The 24655-nt window shown below is 44.5% G+C and overlaps 1 protein-coding gene and 1 long non-coding RNA gene across 3 annotated transcripts in view; both read right to left on the reverse strand.

Annotated features, from left to right (window-relative positions):
• The window catches only part of LUZP1 (leucine zipper protein 1), a 133494-nt gene that overhangs the window by 79422 nt on the left and 29417 nt on the right, over positions 1–24655 (reverse strand). The window lies entirely within an intron of this gene.
• LOC143816105 (uncharacterized) lies at positions 18648–24499 on the reverse strand. The gene is made up of 3 exons (XR_013223888.1): positions 24330–24499; positions 20338–21936; positions 18648–19847 (listed from the first exon to the last, which is right to left on the reverse strand). It is a non-coding gene; the product is annotated as an uncharacterized LOC143816105 (long non-coding RNA).

Raw genomic sequence — 24655 nt, forward strand, 5'->3', positions numbered from 1 at the left:
GTGTGGACTTTTATCCAATTTGGCTTTAGGACAATTCGTTTTGTGTTTTTTAATTTAAGACAAATTAAATGAAGATAATAATACCAAAGAATTTGTGTTTGCAATCATTTTCAGGAAGAAACTGAGTATTATCTGACAGAATTGCAGGGGTGTGAATACTTTTGACCATGACTGTATATAACACAGCCCATGCAGTATATAGCACAGCCCACGTAGTATATAGCAATGTGGGCACCATATCCCTGTTAAAAAGAAAAAGAATTCAAATAAAAAAGTTATATACTCTCCTTCCGTCGGCCCCTGGATCCAGCCCAGGCGTTTACCGATGCTCCTCGAGATGCTCCGGTCCCAAGAATGAATTGCGGTCTCGCAACACGATAACGTAGCGGTCTCGTGTGCCAGTCGCTGATTGGTCAGCGACGCAAGATTTCCATGACAGACAGACAGAAAGACGGAAATGCCCCTTAGACGATTAGATAGAGATATATATATCTAATATATAAAGCTGCGTGTGTGTGTGTGTGTGTGTGTGTGTGTGTGTGTGTGTGTGTGTGTGTGTGTGTGTGTGTGTGTGTGTGTGTGTGTGTGTGTGTGTGTGTGTGTGTGTGTGTGTGTGTGTGTGTGTGTCCGGGATTGGCATCTGCACCGTCGCAGCTACAGCCACAAAAAAATTGCACAGTCACACATCTGGACCCCGAGAGCGTCATAGGCTATGTTGTGAGGCAAAATTTTAACCCCGCGCGTTCCAATTCACCAAACAATTTTTCCCCTATCTACATAATGGGAAAAAGTGAAAGGAAAAAAAGTGTTGGAGGCAAATTGACAACTGCCAGATGTGAACAAGAGGGACTTAAAGAATGAGAGCGATGGCGCCAAAGAGTATATACCGTACAGTTGCTAAGGCGGGGCCCCGACATGGGATACTCACCACACACAGGGATATGAACACACACACAAAATGCGCCACACACTACCACGTGCTTGAACACATATCACCCTCAGCACACATTTCACCAATCTCGCCACATAAAAGTCGAAACACAAAAGTCGCGGCTCAAAACTCGCCACATGCAAAACTAGGCGCACGTGCAAAACACCTCATGGAAAACTCGCCACACGCAAAACTTACACACGCGGAAAAATTGCCACATGCACAAAAGTTGCAACACATGCAAAAGTTGCCTCACACAAAACTTGCACATACTCAAAACGCACCACACATAAAACTCGCCGCGCGCAAAACTCGCCATGCGCAAAACTTGCTGCACACAACTTGCTACACTAACCTGTCACATGCAACTCGACACACAAAAAGTTTCTTCACGCATGTCGCCACACAAAACTCCTCTCACAAAAGTCGCTACATGCATGTCGCCACACGCAACTCAACACACACAACTTGACACATGAAACTCGCCCTAACACACACACAAGTCTGGTATTATCCTTCGAAAATAAAAATCTGATTAATAAGCAGACAAACTACAAGAGCAACAAATGTACCATATAGGAAATACGGCAGCTGTCAGTCACATGACCTGTCTATTATGTGTATGTGTGAGCTAATATATACTGCTAGGGGGGAGGGCTTCCTGTTGGCTGGGGATTTATCATGCTGCCAATTTAGCTTACAAATACTGAGGTAAAAATACTGAGCAAATAACGTGTGAACGAGGTCTAATACAGGAGGAGATGAAATACAGATATATACTATATACAGGAGATGACACACACATATACTATATACAGGGGAGATGACACACGTATATACTATATACAGGAGGAGATGACATATACTATATACAGGGGAGATGACATACAGGTACATACTATATACAGGGGAGATGACAGGTATATACTACATACAGGAGATGACACACACACACGTATATACTATATACTATATACAGGAGATGACATACAGGTACATACTATATACAGGAGATGACAGGTATATACTATATACAGGAGCAGATGACACAGGTATATACTATATACAGGAGATGACACAGGTATATACTATATACAGGAGCAGATGACACAGGTATATACTATATACAGGAGGAGATGACTTACAGGTATATACTATATACAGGAGGAGATGACTTACAGGTATATACTATATACAGGAGGAGATGACAGACGTATATACTATATATAAGGGAGATGACAAACATGTATATACTGAGGTGAAAATGAAAAGGTGTGAGTGCAAAATGAGAGGAGTGAGGGAAAATGACAGATGTGAGGTCGAAATGACCTCATAAGATAAGATGAGTGAGGTGCTATAACTAAACACAGATATTTACTATGCCCAGGCAACGCCGGGCTCTTCAGCTAGTGTATAATATTATATATATATATATATATATATATATATATATATATATATATATATATATATATATATATATATATACATACATACATACATATACACACACACACACATTTTACACACACATTTTACACACACATACATCTGGCAAAAATTGAGAGACAGCTGCACAGTTTTATAAAGATCAGCTTCTCTACATGTCTGACAGAGATTGCATTCCAGTGTCAGTTGCATTCCAGCCAGAGTACACCTCATTATTCTACTTAGGCCGGGGACACACACAACGTGTAAAAAAAAAACGGTCCGTTTTTCACAGACGAGAATCGCACAAATGTTTCCAAAACAGTGATCCGTGTGCAGTGCGAGGATGCAATTTCCTCGCATCAAATGATCCTTTTGACATTCGTGTGGCATCCGTACTGCGATATTTTCTCGCAGGCTTGCAAAACTGACATCTAATGGAATTATGTGCTCAAATGTTCGTTAATATATATATACATACATATATACATACACATATACATATACACACACACATATGCCGTATTTATATTTAATTCAGCGCGAGATATGTGAGACATACAGTAAACCATCTAATATCCCTTTTTTTTTTTGCATATTCCACACTACTGTTAGTAGTGTGTATGTGCAAAATTTGGGCACTGTAGCTTGTAAAATAAAGGGTTAAATGGCGGAAAAAATTGGCGTGGGCTCCCGCGCAATTTTCTCCGCCAGAGTGGTAAAGCCAGTGACTGAGGGCAGATATTAATAGCCTAGAGAAGGTCCATGGTTATTGGCCCCCCTGGCTACAAACAACTGCCCCCAGCCACCCCAGAAAAGGCACATATGGAAGATGCGCCTATTCTGGCACTTGGCCACTCTCTTCCCACTCCCGTGTAGCGGTGGGATATGGGTTAATTAAGGGTTCATGTCACCTTGCTATTGTAAGGTGACATTAAGCCAGATTAATAATGGAGAGGCGTCAATTCTGACACCTATCCATTATTAATCCAATAGTACGAAATGGTTAATAAAACACACACACACATTATTACAAAGTCCTTTAATGAAATAAAGACACAGGGTGTTGTAATATTTTATTATTCTCTTAATCCAGCTGAAGACCCTCGTTCTGTAACAAAGGAAAAATAAAAAAACAACAATATCCCATACCTTCCGATGATCAGTCACGTCCCACGATGTAAATCCATCTGAAGGGGTTAAATCATTTTACAGCCAGGAGCTGTGCTAATGCAGTGCTCGTGCCTGTAAAACCCCCAGGAATGAATGGATTGCAGGGGAATGACCTGGAGTTACCTTGAGTCGTGGTGAGGCGCCCCCTGCTGGATGTCCTCATATGAACTCGAGCGTGGGAAAAATCCAAGGCTCCAGTTCATGAGGACATCCAGCAGAGGGCGCCTCACCGCGACTCAAGGGAACTATAGGACATTCCCCTGCACTCCATTCATTCCCCGGGGGTTTTACAGGCACGAGCACTGCATTAGCACAGCTCCTGGCTGTAAAATGATTTAACCCCTTCAGATGGATTTACATCGTGGGACGTGTATGTAAACCATGTCTCATATCATGTCGGGTTTCGGAAGGAGAAATGAAAAGCCGGCAATTGAATTACCGGCTTTTCTCTAACACCGGTGCGTATTTCTCGCAATGCACACGCATGGTCCGTGTGTAATCCGACAAATTTAGGTATGAGGGGCACATTATAAAAGCGATTATTTCAGCATTTGCAGGGACCCGAACTAAAAGAGCCACCTTGACAGAATGCAGCATTAGTGCTGCACAAGATGGCTCTTTTAGTTACAAACGCCTGGGGTGGCGATAGGTTCCCTTTAACGAAGGAAAGTATAAAAAAAAAACCCTGCTGTGGTGTTCACAATCCTCTCGCAATAGGACAAGCTGGATGGCAAGACAAGTGCTAGTAATATCCCAAAAGTAAGGGTATGTGTCCACGTTCAGGATTGCATCAGGATTTGACTCAGGTAAAATCCCCACCAAATCTGCACCTGAGGTCACTGGCAGTTAACCTGCGTTTTTTGACGCGTTTTTTTCATGCGGATGTGTGTGTTTTTGTAAGCTCAATAATATATATATATATATATATATATATATATATATATATATATATATATATATATATATATATATATATATATATATATATATATATATATATATATATATAAATATAAATATATATATATAAAAGAGGGTGATGTCATTTCTTGTCCAACCTCTTCATTTACATATTCCATTGAAGAATGTTTACACACAGACAGGTAGATGATAGATAACAGATAGATCGATAGATAGATAATAGATATAGATTGATGATAGATATGGGATAGATAATAGATATATTTATAGATAATAGATACGATAGATCTATCTATTGATAGATATATCTATAGACAGTATATATATATATATATATATATATATATATATATATATATATATATAGATAGATAGATAGATAGATAGATAGATAGATAGAAATACTAAACATCGGGCTTGGTTCTATCTATGCATCTATAGATATATCCATCTATAAATATATCTATAGATAGATTATCCATCTATCTATATAATCATCTAAGGGGTACTTCTGTCTGTTTGTCTGTCTTTCTGTCTGCAACGGGAATCCCGAGTCGCTGATTGGTCGCGGCCGGCAGTCCGGCTGCGAATTGGCCCCTCCCTGCTCCCCATCCCAGACCAACTTTTTTACTATTGATGCTGGCTATGCAGCATCAACAGTAAAAAGATATAATGGTAACAGTAATAAAAAAAATAAAAAAATCATGCTATTCTGAAATTCCGTCGCATCCGCAGCTTTCCCGCTCCTCCCGATGCTCTCGGCAGCTTCCGTTCCCAGAGATGCACTGCGAAATTACACAGAGGACTTAGCGGTCTCTGGCAAAGACTGCCAAGTCATCTGGGTAATTTCGCAATGCATCTCTGGGAACGGAAGCTGCCGGCCGCATCGCGAGGCGCGGGACAACTTCGGTGGACGACGGAAGGAGAGTATGTAACTATTTTTAATTTTCATTCTTTTTGTGGGCTGTTATTTACTACGTGGCTGTGCTATCTACTGCGTTGGCTGTGCTATATACTACATGGCTGTGTTATGTACTACGTGGCTGTGCTATCTACTGCATGGGCTGTGCTATATACTATGTGGGCTGTGCTATATACTACATCATTATATATTACATCAGTGATAATGGCACGGAATTTAACCCCCACTCACAGTGCGACATACATACATACATATTCTAGAATACCCGATGCGTTAAAATCGGGCCACCATCTAGTAATATAGTAAGATATGTAATAGCAAGGCCAATGTTTATGAATGAACGTTTAATTTAAAAAAAAAAAACAACCATGAGAAAAAAAATGGCATGGGCTCCTGCAATTTTCTGCGCCAGAGGGGAAAAGCAGACGGCCGGGGGCCAATATTTGAAGCCTGGGTAGGGGGTAATACCCATGGCCCCTCTCTAAGCTATGAATATCAGCCCGCAGTTGTCTGCGTCACCTTTACTAGCTATAAAGATAGGGGGACCCCCCCAAAAAAAGACGTGGGGTCCCCCTATATTTTATAGCCAGAAAGGCTACGCAGACAGCTGTGGGCTGATATTCATAGCCTAGAGAGGGGCCATGGATATTGCCCCCCCGGCTACAAATACCAGCCCCCAGCTGCCCCAGAAATGGCGCATCGGTAAGATGCGCCAATTCCGGCACTTAGCCCCTCTCTTCCCACTCCCGTGTAGCGGTGGGATATGGAATAATAAGGGGTTAATGTCACCTTGCTATTGTAAGGTGACATTAAGCCGGGTTAATAATGGATTATTAATCCTAGTGTAGTGAAAGAGTTAAAAAAATAAAAAATAAAGACACAGCCAGAAAAAAGTATTTTAATATTCTTCATTTAACCATACTTACCATACTTCAGCGCCTGCAAAAAACATAAAATAAACCGTATACTACCTGTCCGCCGTAGTTCAATTAATAATGAGTGTCTCACGACAATCTCCCTTATAGAACAGTGACATCTGGTGACTGCTCTACAGGCCCTCCAGTGACACACTGACAGGAGACAATGGCTCCTGCAGTGCATCACTGAGGTTACCTCAGTTCAGGGTCTCACTTTATGGCATTGCTGCATGGGAACTTTCTCACACAGCAATGCCACAAGTGAGACTAGGGACTATTTTTTACAGTGGCGGAGGAATACAGTGCGGAAGGATACCTTCCTTCATTGTATTCCTGGAGCCCCTGGAGAGTGGTCGCATCAGCTGATGCTGCTGCTCTCCACGGGAGATCATCGTGGGACACTCGTTTTAATTGGATTTCTGCGGATCAGGGAGTATAGTGTTTGTTTATTATTTTAATATTTTTTTACAGATGACACTGGCTTCGGGGATCAAAGTGACAAGTGATGGTGAGTATGTAATCTATGTTTAATGTACTGTATGTCTATATGTATGTACTGTATGTATGTGTTGTATGGTGTATGTTGCATGGTGCATGTCGCATGTTGTTGCATGTCACATGTTGTAGCATGCCACATGTTTTCGCATAGTTTATGTTGTATGGTGTATGTGCACACAGTGTAGACAAGTCCAGCTCTGCTACATCAGGATGCCTGACATCTAGATGTAGCAGAACCTGTAGATGATCGCCAGAGATAACTCTCCAGCGATCACCTACACTACAGCGTTCTCGCAAACAGCTGATCAGCTGTTTGCGAGAACCAGACTAGTGACCGGAGATAAGTCCCGGTCACGTGCACGGCAGTTCTCGCAATAACAAATTATCGCGAGAACTGCAGTGGACGAGGGACTTCTGGTGGCGGGACAGATGTGCCGGCAGACATGCGCAGTAAGCTGCATTTATGCAGTTTCTACGCATGTGACTAATCATTAGATGCGATTTTATCCCATCTAATGATAGTCTATGGAAAATTTACGGCGCAGCGACGGAGCGTCGTCGCATTGTAAACAGACATGCTGCGTTCTGAAAAGACGCACCGCATGTCCGTTTACGCGGGTCTGCCGCCTGCGTGTTTTACCGCATAGTGGAGATGGGATTTCATGAAATCCCCTCCACTATGCTGTAACATGTGGACGCTGCGTGTTTGACGCTACAGCTCTACGCAGCGTCAAGCACGCAGCGTTTCCTGAACGTGGAAACATACCTTAATAGGAATGAAAAAATAACTTTTAACCATGCCAAAGGAGTTGAAAATTAAAGTCTTGAGTGAGGGAAAGAAGGGCTCAATTCTGGCTTTACTAGCAGAGGGACACAGTGAACGTCATGTTGCCTCCATCCTTAACATTTCTGAGATGGCAGTCCATTACAACAAGGTCAAGCAGCAGACATTGGGACAACAAATCAACAGACCGGCAGAGGGTATAGGCCCCGTCTCACATAGCGATTTACCAACGATCACGACCAGCGATACGACCTGGCCGTGATCGTTGGTAAGTCGTTGTGTGGTCGCTGGGGAGCTGTCACACAGACAGCTCTCTCCAGCGACCAACGATCAGGGGAACGACTTCGGCATCGTTGAAACTGTCTTCAACGATGCCGAAGTCCCCCTGCAGCACCCGGGTAACCAGGGTAAACATCGGGTTACTAAGCGCAGGGCCGCGCTTAGTAACCCGATGTTTACCCTGGTTACCAGCGTAAATGTAAAAAATAACAAACGGTACATACTCACCATCTGATGTCCGTCAGGTCCCTTGCCGTCTGCTTCCTGCTCTGAGTGCCGTACAGTGAGAGCGCAGCACAGCAGTGACGTCACCGCTGCGCTCTGCTCTCACTGTACGGCACTCAGAGCAGGAAGCAGACGGCAAGGGACCTGACGGACATCAGAAGGCGAGTATGTACTGTTTGTTATTTTTTACATTTACGCTGGTAACCAGGGTAAACATCGGGTTACTAAGCGCGGCCCTGCGCTTAGTAACCCGATGTTTACCCTGGTTACCAGTGAAGACATCGCTGGATCGGTGTCACACACACCGATTCAGCGATGTCAGTGGGACCTCAACGACCAAAAAAAGGTCCAGGCCATTCCGACACGACCAGCGATCTCACAGCAGGGGCCTGATCGCTGGTACGTGTCACACATAGCGAGATCGCTACTGAGGTCGCTGTTGCGTCACAAAACTTGTGACTCAGCAGCGATCTCGCTAGCGATCTCGCTATGTGAGACTGGGCCTTAAAAACGACTCTCCACTGACAGGGATAACCATCATCTTATTCGAATTTCACTCAGCAACCGTAGGCTTACATCAAGTGACCTACAAAAGGAATGGCAAGTGGCAGCTGGGGTGAAGTGCACGGCAAGAACAGTTCTTAACAGGCTCCTAGAGGCAGAGCTCAAGTCATGTAAAGCTAGAAAAAAGCCTTTCATCAATCAAAAGCAAAGGAGAGCCAGGCTGATGTTTGCCAAAGTCAATACTATAGAAGAAAGAATTCTGCATCGCTGCAACACCTGAGCCCAAATATCCACTGTGAGCGATTACCACTTCAAATGCATTGCCCTTTCGGATTCACGGGTGCCGAACCCTGTAAGCAATTGCATAAATCCATATACCGAAGGAAAAAAAAAAAAAAGGGTGGCACTCACCGTTTCTAAAATACAATCTTTATTGTGAGGATTTAAAAAACATTAGCGGTTGGGTGTAGAATGGAGAAAAAAAATAAACAAAATGGAAGACGGCCATTTTGCGCTCCCTTGAACAGGACCCATAGATGCGCAAGGGAGCGCAAAACGGCCGTCGTCCGATTTTTTTCTGCAACCCCCTGCGGAAGATGTTTTAAATCGTCACAATAAAGATTGGATTTTAGAAACGGTGAGTGACACCCTTTTTTTCTTCAGTAGATGAAGTTTGCCAAAGACCATAGAGGACTGGAGTAAGTTAATCTTCTCTGATGGGTCTAATTTTCAGCTGTGCCCAACACCTGGTCATCTAATGGTTAGACAAAGACCTGGAGAGTTATACAAGCCACAGTGTCTTGCACCCACTGTGAAATTTGGTTTAGGATAGGTGATGACCTGGGGATGCTTCAGCAAGGCTGGAATTGGGCAGGTTGTTCTTTGTGAAGGACGTATGAATCAAGCTGCATACAAGGTTATCCTGGTAAAACAGTTGGTTCCTTCTGCTCAGGCAAATGTTCCCCAACTCTGAAGACTGGTTTATCCAGCAGGACAATGCACCATGCCTCACAGCTAGGTCAATCAATGTGTGGATGAAGGACCACCATATCAAATTCCTGTCATGGCCAGCCCAATCTCCAGACCTGAACCCCATTGAAAACCTCTGGAATGTAATCAAGAGGATGATGGATAGTCACAAGCCATCAAACAAAGAAGAACTGCTTAAATTTTAGTACCAGGAGTGGCATAAGGTCACCCAAAAGCAGTGTGAAAGACTGGTGTAAAGCACGCCAAGACGCATGAAACCTGTGATTAAAAATCATGGTTATTCCACAAAATATTGATTTCTGCATTATTTGAGGTCTGAAAGCAATGCATTTTTTGTTATTTTGACCATTTCTCATTTTCGAAAATAAAAACAAAATTTAATGTTTGGAAATTCGGAGACATTGTCAGAAGTTTATAGAATAAAAGAACAATTTACATTTTAGTCAAATATGCCTATAAAGAGAAAAATCTGACAAACTGGCAAAAATTAAGAGACCACTGCAAAATGTTCAGAGCTGTATACTGTAAGGCCATGCTCACACGTTAAATTAAAAGCTGCATTTTACAGTACCAGCAAAAGCTGTGAGATTTCAGAAATCTCATGCACACACTTTTTTTTCCCTGACTGATTTGGAAACCTGCTGTTTTTTAAATCTGCAGCATGTCACTTCTGTCAGCGTTTTTTCACCCATCAAAAACAAGTACAAAAACGCAGGTATCAGGCTTTGCTGCATTTTAGGTGCAGAAAACAGGCACTAAACGTTATCAACATGCACAAGAGACCAAATGTACCTGAAAAAATGCAGAAACAAAAAAGCCACCAAAACGGTGGCAAAACCTGCTTTTTTTTAAGCAGCTTCTTTACTGCCAAGAGAGCAGGTTTTGCCTGTAGAAATAAACGCAGCAAAAACAATGTGTTCACATAGCCAAATTCTAGCTTTTATACTACTGATTCATAATTGCATTTGTGCCATGTGTGAATTGAAGCCTTCTAATTTCATTTTTTTTTTTTTTTTTTTTTTTTTATGTGAGCGGCATAAATACCAAGTCAATTTCATAGTTGGGTCGCTAGAGATATGGCCACATAATAATGCTGAAGGATTTTTGGGCACAGCAGTGCACTAGTTACATCATGCAGGTACATAGGGCTGTCACTAGGTGAGGAATATTGCAGAGGATTAATAGACTTATCAGGAATAGGCTATGTTCCCATGATGAGCTTTTGGTGCGTTTTTTTCTGCATCAAAAAAGCAGCATCTTAGGGCTGTCCCACACGTCCAGATAATTCCGGTACCGGAATAAATCGGTACCGGAGTTATCCGTGTCCGTGTGCCTGGGAACTCACGGAGGCCATACGTGCGGCACACGTGTGCCGCCCGTATGGCGAGTGGGTACCACACGGAGCGTGTGGTACCCACTCTGCATGGTGCTGAAGCTGCGATTCATATCTTCCCTGCAGCAACGTTTGCTGTAGAGAAAATATGAAGAATAGTGTTTAAAATAAAGATCTATGTGTCCGCCGCCCCCCCCACCCCCTGTGCGCCCCCCCGCTGGTCAGAAAATACTTACCCGCTCCCTCGCTGCTTCCTGGTCTGGCCGCGGCTTCTCCTGCATGCGGTCACGTGGGGCCGATCATTTACAGTCATGAATATGTGGCTCCACCTCCCATAGGGGCGGAGCCGACTATTCATGATTGTAAATGATCGGCCCCACGTGACCGCATACAGTAGGAGGCGCGGCCAGACCAGGAAGGAGCGAGGGAGCGGGTAAGTATTTTCTGACCAGCGGGGGGGCGCACAGGGGGTGGGGGGGCGGCGGACACATGGATCTTTATTTTTAACACTATTCTTCATATTTTCTCTATAGCAAACGCTGCTACAGGGAAGATATGAATACCGGCTTCAGCACCATGTGGGGGGGACAGCGCTACAGTAACCGGCCGGTTTCACACGTCAGTGATTCCGGTACGTGAGGTGACAGTTTCCTCACGTACCGGAGACACTGACACACGTAGACCCATAAAAATCAATGCATCTGTGCAGATGTCATTGATTTTTTGCGGACCGTGTCTCCGTGTGCCAAACACGGAGACATGTCAGTGTTCGTGGGAGCGCACGTTTTACACGGACCCAATAGAGTCAATGGGTCCGCGTAAAACACGGACCTCACACGGACATTCTCCGTCTGGGGTCCGTGTGCGTGCAGGAGACAGCGCTACAGTAAGCGCTGTCCCCCCCACATGGTGCTGAAGCCGGTATTCATATCTTCCCTGTAGCAGCGTTTGCTATAGAGAAAATATGAAGAATAGTGTTAAAAATAAAGATTTAGGTGTCCGCCGCCCCCCCACCCCCTGTGCGCCCCCCCGCTGGTCAGAAAATACTTACCCGCTCCCTCGCTCCTTCCTGGTCTGGCCGCGCCTCCTACTGTATGCGGTCACGTGGGGCCGATCATTTACAATCATGAATAGTCGGCTCCGCCCCTATGGGAGGTGGAGCCACATATTCATGACTGTAAATGATCGGGCCCACGTGACCGCATGCAGGAGAAGCCGCGGCCAGACCAGGAAGCAGCGAGGGAGCGGGTAAGTATTTTCTGACCAGCGGGGGGGGCGCACAGGGGGTGGGGGGGGGGCGGCGGACACATAGATCTTTATTTTAAACACTATTCTTCATATTTTCTCTACAGCAAACGTTGCTGCAGGGAAGATATGAATCGCAGCTTCAGCACCATGCAGAGTGGGTACCACACGCTCCGTGTGGTACCCACTCGCCATACGGGCGGCACACGTGTGCCGCACGTATGGCCTCCGTGAGTTCCCAGGCACACGGACACGGATAACTCCGGTACCGATTTATTCCGGTACCGGAATTATCTGGACGTGTGGGACAGCCCTTAGGGTAAGGTTCCACGTTCCGATTGCTGGCGCTTTGGACGGAGCGGAAAACTCGCTCCGCCCAAAGCGCCGCCCCCTTCTGTACGCACGGTGATTCCGGATGTGTTCATTGCACACATCCGGAATCTCTGCACCCTATGCATAGGGCCCTGTGATTTACCTTGCGGAGATGGAGCGTCACAAGGTAAACGGACATGCTGCGTTCTAAAAAGACGCGCCGCATGTCTGGAAACGCAGGGCCGCCGGATGCGTGTTCGCACGCATAGTGGAGACGGGATTTCATAAAATCCCCTCCACTATGCTGTAACATCTGGACGCTGCGGTTGTACACAGCGGTCTATCTGCAGCCAGTCCGGATGTAGTCCTGAACGTGGACACATACCCTTACAGTTCTAGCAGAGCAGATGGTATTTATAGAAACTTCTGTACTTTATAGTTACTTCTGAACTGTGAAAATCCCTTCTAAAGTGACCATTCTGTCACCTACTTACTTACGGCTCATTCTCCTCTGCTTATGTGCAGGAATTACCCAATAATCAACCATTTATAAAGCACAGATTAGTAAACTACCAGAGATAATCTTTCTGCCATTGCCAAAATAGCAATCTGCCCTACACCAACTTCCAGGTCAGCCTCCCATATAGACCAGTGTGTGTACACAGCAGACAATCTGAGGAAATGGAGCTGTGGGGAAGGGTGGGTGTTGGGGGTGCGCAGCCATCACAATTTAGCCCCTGAATTCGCTCAGATCCTCGCTTTTGCCTACTTTTTTGACATCCAACACATCAGACTTAATATGCTGACAAATACATTCCAATTTATGAAATAATCACTTACCTGTCAGAAGTTCTAATATTATGGCTGATCAGTGGTTACGTTGGGAGCAAGAATTTTTATTTTTTTTATTTTTTAAAGGAACAGTGTGTTATATTTTTATAAGAATCTCCCTAACAAATAAATGAGACTAAGGGCTCATTTCCACTTGCGAGACATACGTCCGTGTCTCGCAGGTTAAAACCCAGCTCTGGCGCCAGCACTCCAGAGCGGAGCGGGCGGCCGCATAGCAACACATGGAGCTGCACGCTCCGCTCCGAAGTTCCGGCACCAGAGCTGGGTTTTAACCTGCAAGACGCGGACGTATGTCTCGCAAGTGGACATGAGCCCTTATACAATTTATATTTCTACAATGACGTCCTCGCTCACTCTCACCGTAGGAAACAGGAGGTTTAGTCACAAGATTCACAGGTCAGACAGATGAATTATTGACTTAGGTGCACTTCAGCCTGTGTGCCATTTACAGGGTCATAAATACCAACAGGGATAAAATAAGACTGTCTGCATTTCAGAAGGATGTGACACTGTGCCTTTTAGGACCATTGTGAGCATACCATACAGATAGAAAATACAGGCAACGCACATACCAACTACAGCTTGCCATAGACTACATGATTGTAAAATCCTTTGGACCGCTAACATTCAAACAATGATAATCAAAATTTTGCCATCCTATGTGACAGAATGGATGATGGAGGCTTTAAACCATGTTAAAATGAGCCATTTGGCCTAAGTGGGCAGCACGGTGGCTCAGTGGGTAGCATTTTTGCTTTACAGCGCTAATGTCCTGATGTGATATGATCAGACCATGTCCCTGTATGGTCAGACAGCCATTACACAGTGCACAGCAGGGGCACATGTATACGATTATCTCTCTGCGATCTTTGGGAGGCAGAATGAAAAAAAAAAAAAAAAATCCACAGCAGGTGAAGAATTGGTTTTATTTACTTTTTACGCTGTTTCTCGTGTGGTATAAGCGATTAGGCAACTATTCTTCGGGTCGGGTCAATTACAGCGATACCAGATTTATATTGGGTTTTTATGTTTGGCTGCTGTCACATAATAAAAGACGCCTTTTATTGCAAAAAAAAACAAAAAAAAAACAAAACACTTTTTGCATGACCACATTTTGAGAGCTAGAATTTTTCCATATTTCGGCCCAGTCATGTGAGGTCTTGTTTTTTTGCGGGACAAGTTGACTTTTTATTGGTACCATTTTCGGGCACATGACTTTTTGATCACTTTCTATTCCGATTTTTGGGAGACAGAATTATAAAAAAATAGCAACTCAGAATTTTATTTATTTATTTTTATTTTTTTTTGGGGGGGGGGGGAGGGGGAGGGTTATGCTGTTCTGTGTGTGGTAAAAAATGATAAGGCAGCTTTAGGCTGTGTTTCCACGGGCAGTATACACCACGGGTTTGACACTGCGCACATCCGCAGCGTCAAACCCGCAGCGTCCAGATGTTACAGCATAGTGGAGGGGATTTCCTGAAATCCCATCTATACTATGCATTCGGAGATGCAGGCGGCAGACCAGCGTATTAGGACATGCGGCGTGTCTTTATAGACCGCAGCATGTCTATTTACAATGCGGAGACGCTCTGTCCCCACAAGGTAAATTTCCCATAGACTATCATTAGAAGCGGTAAAACCGCATCTAATGATTACTCACATGCGTAATAACTGCAAAAACGCAGCTTACTATGCATTGCATGTCTACTAATTTACATAATGTCTTACCTGTCACACCACCGGAAGTCTGTGTCCACAGCAGTTCCCGCGATAACTTAGCTTACTGCGAGAACTGCCGTGCACGTGACCGGGGATTCTCAGGTCACACTAGGCTAGTTCTCACAGTCAGCTGAAAGCGAGAAATAGAGTGTAGGTGATCGCCGGAGATAACTCTCCGGCGCTCATCTACAAGCTCTGCTATGTCTGGATGTCAGGCATCCAGATGTAGCAGAGCTGGACTCGTCGTGGGACACTTGTTATTAAGGACTACGTCTGAACAGGAAGTATTTGTGTTTATTATTTTTTTCAGGAGGAGATCGAGGGCGTCGCATGGATTACCAGTATAATAAAAATGGGAAAAATGTGTGGCGCTTTATTTCATTAAAATACTTTATTCTGCATGTGTGTGTTTATTTAACCCTTTACAAAGTATAGGATTAGTAACGGATAGGTGTCTTATTGAAACCTCTCCATTACTAAGCCAGCTTAATGTCACCTTACAAAAGGTGACATTAACCCCTTATTACCCCATATGCCATCACTACAGGGCCAGTGGGAAGAGAGAAGCTAAGAGCCGGAATTGGCGCATCTTAGAGATGCGCCATTTCTGGGGCGGCTGTGAGCTGGTGTTTGTAGCTAAGGGGCGGCCAATATCCACGGCCCCTTCCTAGATTATGAATATCAGCCTGCAGCTGTCTGCATAGCCTTTTTTGGCTATTAATTATAGGGGGACCCCACGTCATTTTTTTGTGTGTGGGGGGGGTGTTCCCCTATTTTAATAGCCAGTAAAGGCCAAGTATACAGCTGCGGGCTGATATTCATAGCCTGGGAAGATCCATGAGTATTACCAGCTTCCCAGGCTATAAACATTGGCCCCAGTCCCTGGCTTTCCCTCTCTAGCACAGAAAATTGCACGGGAGCTCACGTCATTTTTTTTTTTTTTTTTCCCTTCTTTTGAAATTAAACAGATAATGCATTTAAGACCGGGCTCACACTTGCAAAAAACTCGCACAACTCTTGCTCCTCAGTACCCGGCACTGCCGCCGGCACTCGGACCGGAGCGTTCAGCTGCATAGAAATACATGCAGCTGCACACTCCGCTCCTGAGTGTCAGAGGCAGTGCCGGGTATTGAGTTGCGAGACTCATGCGAGTTTCTTGCAAGTATGACCCCGGCCTAACGCAGATTGTGTGTGTGCGTGTTTCTGTATTTAAGGCCGGGATCACACATGCGAGAAACTCGGACGAGTCTCGCATCTTAATACCCGGCGCTGCCGCCGACACTCGGGAGCGGAGCAATACATGCAATCGCATGCTCCGCTCCCGAGACATGCAAGTTAACAAATACAGGCCAGTGGAAGCACACGCAGTGCGAAACATCCATAGTCTGTATTTTTTATTATGATTAGTAGACCTTTTTATAGCGCCATTTATTCTATGGCGCTTTACATGTGAAAAGGGGCAAATATAGACAAGTACAATAAACATGAGCAAAAAAAAGCGCACACACAAGTACAGAAGGAGAATACACATACAAATCCGCATCCTGCATCAAAAACACCTGTGACCTGCCAGTGACCTCAGATGCATATTTTATCTGCGTCAAATCCTGAGCAAATACTGAGCCATTCCTGACGGTGGAAACATACTCTCATTCTTCGGGTCAGTAAGATTACAGCAATACCTCATTTATATAGTTTTCTTATGTTTTGGCGCTTTTACACAAAAACTTTTAGAGAAAAAAAATATTTTTGTATCCCTTTATTTTGAGAGCTATAACTTTTTGCTGATGGAGCTGTAAGGCAGCTTGTTTTTTTGCAGGACAAGATGACGCTTTCAGAGGTAACATGTTTATTTATATCCGTCGTTTTGATTGTGTGTTATTCCATTTTTTGTTCGGCAGTATGATGATAAAGCATTGTTTTTTTTGTCTTTTTTTAAATTTTTTTTTATGGTGTTCACTAAAGGGGCTAACTAGTGGGATAGTTCTATAGGCCGGGTCGTTGCGGATGCAGTGGTACCAAATATGTGAATTTTTATTGTTTTTATACATATTTTTTTTCATTCAAATATTTATTTCTAGATCTAATCAATATATCTTTTGATTTTAAATTTTTTTTTTTTTTTCTTTCTTTTTTTAAACTTTGTCCCATAGTGGGACAATCATTTTTTTGCACACTGATTGCTTCCACAGTATGGAGATGCAGCAGCCTCCCCATGCTGCAGAAACTTGTCAGCTCTGCACTAACAAACTTGTTCATCATGCACTGTGCATGATCAGTATGTTTCCTAGCTCTGGTGACCCGGATGTAGTCATGACGACATCCAGTCACCATGGCAACGATCGGGACCCCGCATCATGCTGTGGGGTCTCATAAAGAAGAAGAAAAGAAGCCACTACATAATCTGCACACCACCAGTAAGATATGTGAAAAAAGGACAAGCTTTATTGGTAACAATGCTAAAAACAATTAAAACCAATACAAAAGACACTCCATCATTAGGTCTTTTCCTGTTCCTGCTGCCCCAAGCGCAAAGTCGCACCAGCCCGAATGCAAAGTACAATAATGCTGCAAATGAAGATGCGGGTAAATAAGGTCCCACAGCCGTGGAAACCCTGAAGTGACCACAGCCAAAACAGCAAAAGTATTGCCCAAGTATGACCTGATGATGAGAGAATAACCTGAACGGCCAGTGGAGGGAACAAGGCGAAATGGCAAGAGGACTCAACGCGTATCGCGGTTGCTAAGACCGCTTAGTCGGGAGAAGTCCAATCTAAAGGCAGAGGGGCTGACAGCCTTCTGCCGGCACCGAGAATGCTGCAATTGTGTCCAATCGCAGCATTTTGGGGATTAACCCCTTCCGCTGCAGCCCTTTTTTGTTTTTGTTTTTCGCTCCCCTCCTTCCCAGAGCCATAACTTTTGTATTTTTGGTCAATATGGCCATGTGAGGGCTTATTGTTTGCGGGTCAAGTTGTACTTTTGAACGACACCATTGGTTTTACCATGTCTTGTACTAGAAAACAAGAAAAAGTATCCAAGTGTGGTGAAACTGCAAAAAAAGTGCAATCCCACACTTGTTTTTTGTTTGGCTTTTCTGCTAGCTTCACTAAATGATAAAACTGACCTGATATTATGATTCTCCATGTCATTATGAGTTCATAGACACCTAACATGTCTAGGTTATTTTTTATCTAAGTGGTGAAAAAAAAAAATCAAAACTTTGCTAAAAAAAAATAAAAATAAATAAAAAGTGCCATTTTCTGATACCCGTAGTGTCTCCATTTTCCGTGATCTGGGGTCAGGTGAGGGCTTATTTTTTGCGAGCCGAGCTGACGTTTTTAATGATACTATGTTTGTGCAGATACGTTCTTTTGATCGCCCATTATTGCATTTTAATGCAATGTCGCGGAGAACCAAAAAACCGTAATTCTGGCGTTCCTAATTTTTTTCTCGCTACACTGTTAAGCGATCAGGTTAATTTTTTTTTTTATTGATAGATCGGGCGATTCTGAACGCGGCGATACCAAATATGTGTAGGTTTGATTTTTCTATTGTTTTATTTTGGATGGGGCGAAAGGGTGATTTAAACTTTTATATTTTTTTTTAAAAAAAAATTTCATATTTTTAAAAACATTTTTTTTTTTTTTTTTTTTTTTTTTAACTTTGCCATGCTTCAATAGCCTCCATGGGAGGCTAGAAGCTGGCACCACTCGATCGGCTCAGCTACATAGCAGCGATCTGATGATCATTGCTATGTAGCTGAATTGCAGGCTTGCTATGAGCGCCGACCACAGGGTGGCGCTCACAGCAGGCCTGCATCAGTAACCATAGAGGTCTCAAGGACCTCTATGGTTACCATCCTGATGCATCGCCGACCCCCGATCATGTGACGGGAGTCGGCGATGAGCTCATTTCCGGCCGCGCAGCCGGAAGCGGTAGTTAAATGCTGCTGTCAAATGCTGACAGCAGCATTTAACTACCGCTTCCGGTAGCTATTGCGCGCACATGTCAGCTGTACAAAACAGCTGACATGTCGCGACTTTGATGTGGGCTCACCGCCGGAGCCCACATCAAAGGGGGTGACACGACATGCGCCGTACTAGTACGGCGTATGTCGTGAAGGTGTTAAAGTGCCTGGAGCGGTCTGTGACTGGTCCGCACTTAGTACCGGGTGTCAGGGGTCAGAATCAGCTAACAACCAGCGGCGATCGCGCACATGTAATAATCCATCCGTGGTCAAACAGGCCCAGGTCACATGGACTGATTATTACATCTGATGTCAGAAAGGGGTTAAACACATCCCATTGTGGAAGTTATTATTATTCCAAGATCTATTGATTAAAGAACTTTTGATTGTGGGAAAACTCCTTTAATTGCGTTATATGGGAAAACAATGGCCAGATATTAAGTACGGTAATTTGCCAGTCCAAGAAATGTAGCAAAGCAGATTTTGTTATTTGTATCACGCAAATATCTGGGAAGAAATGTTCTCAAGAAACATTAAAAGATTGCTGAAGAATGAGTTTTATAACATACAGATGGTATAAGAAAGGAATAAAACTGTCTATGATAGCAGCAACGCCTCCAAACAGGAGAAGTCAAAGTACTTATTACATATTTTACTTGAAATTAACGGCTGCAAGATATTCTGTGCGAGACACCCAAAACATAATTCTTAAACGACTTGCTTTCAACTCAAATAATTGAGACATTCCTTCGAGTCAACTAAAGAAACAAACAGTACCTGCCTGGGGGGGAATTTCACTGTTTTACGAACCACAAGAATCTTCTGGTTTGTCTGTAGCTGTGTATTGCTAAGGCTACGTTCACATTTGCGTTGTGCGCCGCAGCGTCGTCGCCGCACCAAAACGCATGCGTCGTGCGGCCCTATCTTTAACATTGGGGCCGCATGGCGCCGCATGTACATGCGTTTTGGTGCGTCGTACGCCGCATGCGGCGTTAGGGCGCACCTGTCAGGGCGCGGCAAACGCAACATGTTGCATTTTTTTTGCGGCGCCGACTTTTTAAAAAACGCATGCGTCGTGTTTGCGTCGCTTTTGCGTCGTCGATGCGCCTTTTTTCCCATTGATTTGCATTGACAACGCAGACGACGCAAGTACTTGCGTCGTGGTGCGTTGTACGACGCATGCGTTTTCCAAAAAAAATGCAAAAATTGTCTATACTTTGGGGGGGCGCATGCGGCGCAAAACGCTGCGTTTTTTGTTCATAACGCAACTGCGTTTTTGTTTGCGTTGTGCGTTGCGGCGCCGACGCTGCGGCGCACAACGCAAATGTGAACGTAGCCTTAGCAAGCCATCTGGTAACCACCAGTGAATCTTCACCTTCTCAGGTACTGTAAATAGCACATTCCTTGCAGATAGCATCATTACTACACCTTTACAAAAGCCTAGGAGAAGAAAACCAAGGCTGGCCATATTACCATTTTCCAGCTTAAGATTATATATTCTGGCCCTTACAATCTGCTGTCAAAGACAAAAATAGTCCATATTACGTAATGAAAGCAATCAGGCTTTATTGGAAAATTGAGCTCTCCTAGTTCTGTTAAGAAAAGTAGCATAAACATGTATAATAGGCATTGAAAGAATGAAAAGGGGGGGGGGGGGGGGGGTCATCCTGCACAGCTATGTTGATTTGTAGAACTGGGTGACAACTGATATGGCTGCCACTACACTTTCCAGGTCACCCAGCTGTCCTAAGACTACTTGTAGAAGGGACAAAAAAAATAAATAAAATTATGAGTGTTTAACTACACCTGATGGGGACGATCTGCACTTCACTTATTTTCAGTATGTATACATCCATGTGAGTCAGCCACCATATTGATTGCTAGCATTCATCCTGCATTTTATTCCTCTATGTTAGGTTATAAGTCCCATATTGCATCAGTACATCATCGCATGACCAGCTAAAGACAGTAACATAGCTGCATGCTGGGGAGGACAGTGCTCTTATTCTTCCCTATACAGTTGTATGAAAAAGTGTTTGGCTATGTGCACACAATGCGGATCCGCAGCGGATTTTTCCGCGCAGAAACGCTGCAGACTGTGATGTACAGTACAATGTAAATCAATGAGATTAAAAAAAAGCTGTGCAGATGGTGCGGAAAAATCAGTGTGAATTGCTGCGGATTTCAAAGAAGTGCATGTCACGTCTTTTGTGCGGATCTGCAGCGTTTCTGCACCCCTCCATGATAAAAATCCACAGTGGCAAAAACCGCTGAAAATCCGCATCAATTCCGCATAAAAACCACACAAAATCCACAGCTGCGGATTCTGCCAGGAGATGCGGATTTTGTGCAGAAAATTCTGCACCACTTTTCCTACTTGTGCACATAGCCTTTGCCCCTTCCTGATTTTCTATTCTTTTACATGTTTGTCATACTTAAGTGTTTCAGATCGCCAAACAAATTTAAATATATAAAGAAAACACAAGTATACACAAACTGCAGTTTTTTAAACGAAGGTCTTTATTATTAAGGAAAAAAGAAATCCACAACCTACAGGGCCCTGAGTGAAAGGGTTTGCCTTCACTTAAAGGGAACCTGTCACCTCAATTTGGCGGGACCAGTTTTGGGTCATATGGGCGGGGTTTTCGGGTGTTTGATTCACCCTTTCCTTACCCGCTGGCTGCATGCTGGCCGCAATATTGGATTGAAGTTCATTCTCGGTCCTCCGGAGTACACGCCAGCGCAAGGCAATATCCACAAATGTTGAAAACATGTATCAGGGGTGAACCTTTTCAGGAGTGACCAGCCTACTAAAATGAGTCATTGTTGCGCTCTTGGGGTAATTTAAGCCATCTGATCTTGACCACGAGCTGAAGCGCACCTAAGTTATGCAGCAGGACAACGATCCAAAACACATCAAGTCCACCTCTGAACGGCTTAAGGCCATGTTCACACAGTGCGTTTTTTACTGCAGAACCGCAGCGGTTTTGCCGCTGCGGTTCCGCAGCTGTTTTCCATGCAGGGTACAGTACATTGTACCCTATGGAAAACAGGAACCGCTGTGCACATGATCCTGAATTAAAAAAAAAAAAAGCCGCGCTGAATAGCTGCGGGAAAAAAGAAGGAGCATGTCACTTCTTTGCCCGAAACAGCAGCGGTTCTGCACCCATAGACCTCCATTGTGAGGTCAAACCCACAGTAAAACCCGCAGATCAAAAATATATCTGCGGGTTTTATTGCGGTTTGTGGTGCAGAACCGCTGCAGCCGGAAGTGCGGGGAAGCGGCCGGAAGTGCGTGGGCGGAAGTGCTTGGGCGGAGAGACATGGAGGCATACCGTCGCATGGGGATCGTGATTGATTTGGTATGTGTGTGTGTGTGTGTGTGTGTGTGTGTGTGTGTGTGTGTGTGTGTGTGTGTGTGTGTGTGTGTGTGTGTGTGTGTGTGTGTGTGCGCGTGTCCCCATGCGACGCTAGTGCCACCACTGTGCTAAGTCGCCGTATGGGACTACTAATCCCATCCGGTATTAGGATGGGAGAGTTGTCCCTGTGTCCGGCGACTTAGCACAGTTGTAAAGTTACACAAAACACACACAATACACATACATGACACACAGTACAGTACATACAACACATAACATAGAGTATATACTCACCAACAGCACACTTGTAGGCGAAGCCCTCGATCCTCCAGGAAAAAAAATCACAAAATAAAAAATCAAATCCATACTCCCTGTCCGCAGAATCCATAAAACGAGTGTCCCACGCCGATCGGCTGCTCTCCGGCGATACACTGCCAGGAGCGAAGCTCCTAGCAGTGTATCGCGTACTGTCCCGGAGTTCAATGGCTCCGGCGTCTCGGTTAACAGCAGTACAGCTGCGTTGAACTTTCCCACGCAGCACTGCCGTTAAGTGAGAGTGCCGGGGTCAATGACCGCCGGTAAACTCGCTCGCGCATGCGCAGTGACACACCGACAGGAACTATGGCTCCTGTCAGTGTGTTGCTGCAGCCGTGGAGAGCAGACATATCTCTGGATGTGTCTGTTCTCCATGGAAAATCTTCGTGGGATACGTGGCACTTAAATACGTGGCAATTAAATACGTGACACGTGGCACTGAAATACGTGATACGTGGCACTTTGATACGTGGCACTTTGATACGTGGCACGTGGCACTGAAATACGTGGCACTGAAATACGTGATACGTGGCACTTAAATACGTGGCACGTGGCACTGAAATACGTGGCACTGAAATACGTGATACGTGGCACTTTGATACGTGGCACGTGTCACTTAAATACGTGGCACTGAAATACGTGGCACTGAACTACGTGATACGTGGAACTTTGATACGTGGCACGTGGCACTGAAATACGTGGCACTGAAATACGTGATACGTGGCACTTAAATATGTGGCACCGAAATACGTGATACGTGGCACTTTGATACGTGGCACTTAAATACGTGGCACGTGGCACTGAAATACGTGATACGTGGCACTTAAATACGTGGCACGTGGCACTTAAATACGTGGCACTTAAATACGTGGCACGTGGCACTTAAATACGTGGCACTGAAATATGTGGCACTGAAATACGTGGCACTGAAATACGTGATACGTGGCAAAGAAATACGTGGCACTTAAATACGTGGCACTTAAATACGTGGCACTGAAATACGTGGCACTGAAATACGTGGCACTGAAATACGTGGCACTTAAATACGTGATATGTGGCACTTAAATACGTGGCACTTAGGCTATGTTCACATTTGCGTTGTGCGCCGCATGCGTCCTTTTTTTGATTGATTTTGGACGCAGCAAAAATGCAACTTGCTGCGTCCTCTGCGCCCGGATGCGTGCGCTGCAGTGACGCATGCGGCGCAAAACGCAAGTGCGACGCATGTCCATGCGCCCCCATGTTAAATATAGGGGCGCATGACGCATGCGGCGCCCGACGCTGCGGCGCAGACCGCAAATGTGAACATAGACTTAAATAGCTGGATAGAGCTGGATCCGCGGGCTGTGATCTGGCCTACGCTCAGCACTCTGCGGAGCGCTGTCATTCAAAACACGTCCACTCATTTTGGTGTTTAGTCCCAAAATGGAGGATGGAAGAAGAAAAGGGTTGGACAAGGAAATGACATCATTTCTTTTTTTTTTCCCCCACTGCAGTTAAAGCTTTATTTGTGTCAAACACAGACAATCTGCAGAGAAAACTGCATAAAAAACCGCACCAAAAACGGACCAAAAACGCACCTGCGTTTTCTGCCAAGAGCTGCGGTTTTTGTCCTGAAAAAAAAAAGGATTGAAATCAGGATCGTGTGAACATACCCTAAGAAAAACAACACTAAAGGTACCTTCACACTAAGCGACTTTACAACGATAACGATAGCGATCCGTGATGTTGCAGCGTCCTGGATAGCGATATCGTTGTGTTTGACACGCAGCAGCGATCTGGATCCTGCTGTGATATCGCTGGTCGTTGCTGAAAGTTCAGAACTTTATTTGGCCGTCAGATCGCCGTGTATCGTCGTGTTTGACACCAAAAGCAACGATGCCAGCGATGTTTTACAATGGTAACCAGGGTAAATATCGGGTTACTAAGTGCAGGGCCGCGCTTAGTAACCTGATATTTACCATGGTTACCATTGTAAAAG

This window comes from Ranitomeya variabilis, chromosome 3, assembly GCF_051348905.1.
Source record: "Ranitomeya variabilis isolate aRanVar5 chromosome 3, aRanVar5.hap1, whole genome shotgun sequence".
NCBI lineage: Eukaryota > Metazoa > Chordata > Amphibia > Anura > Dendrobatidae > Ranitomeya > Ranitomeya variabilis.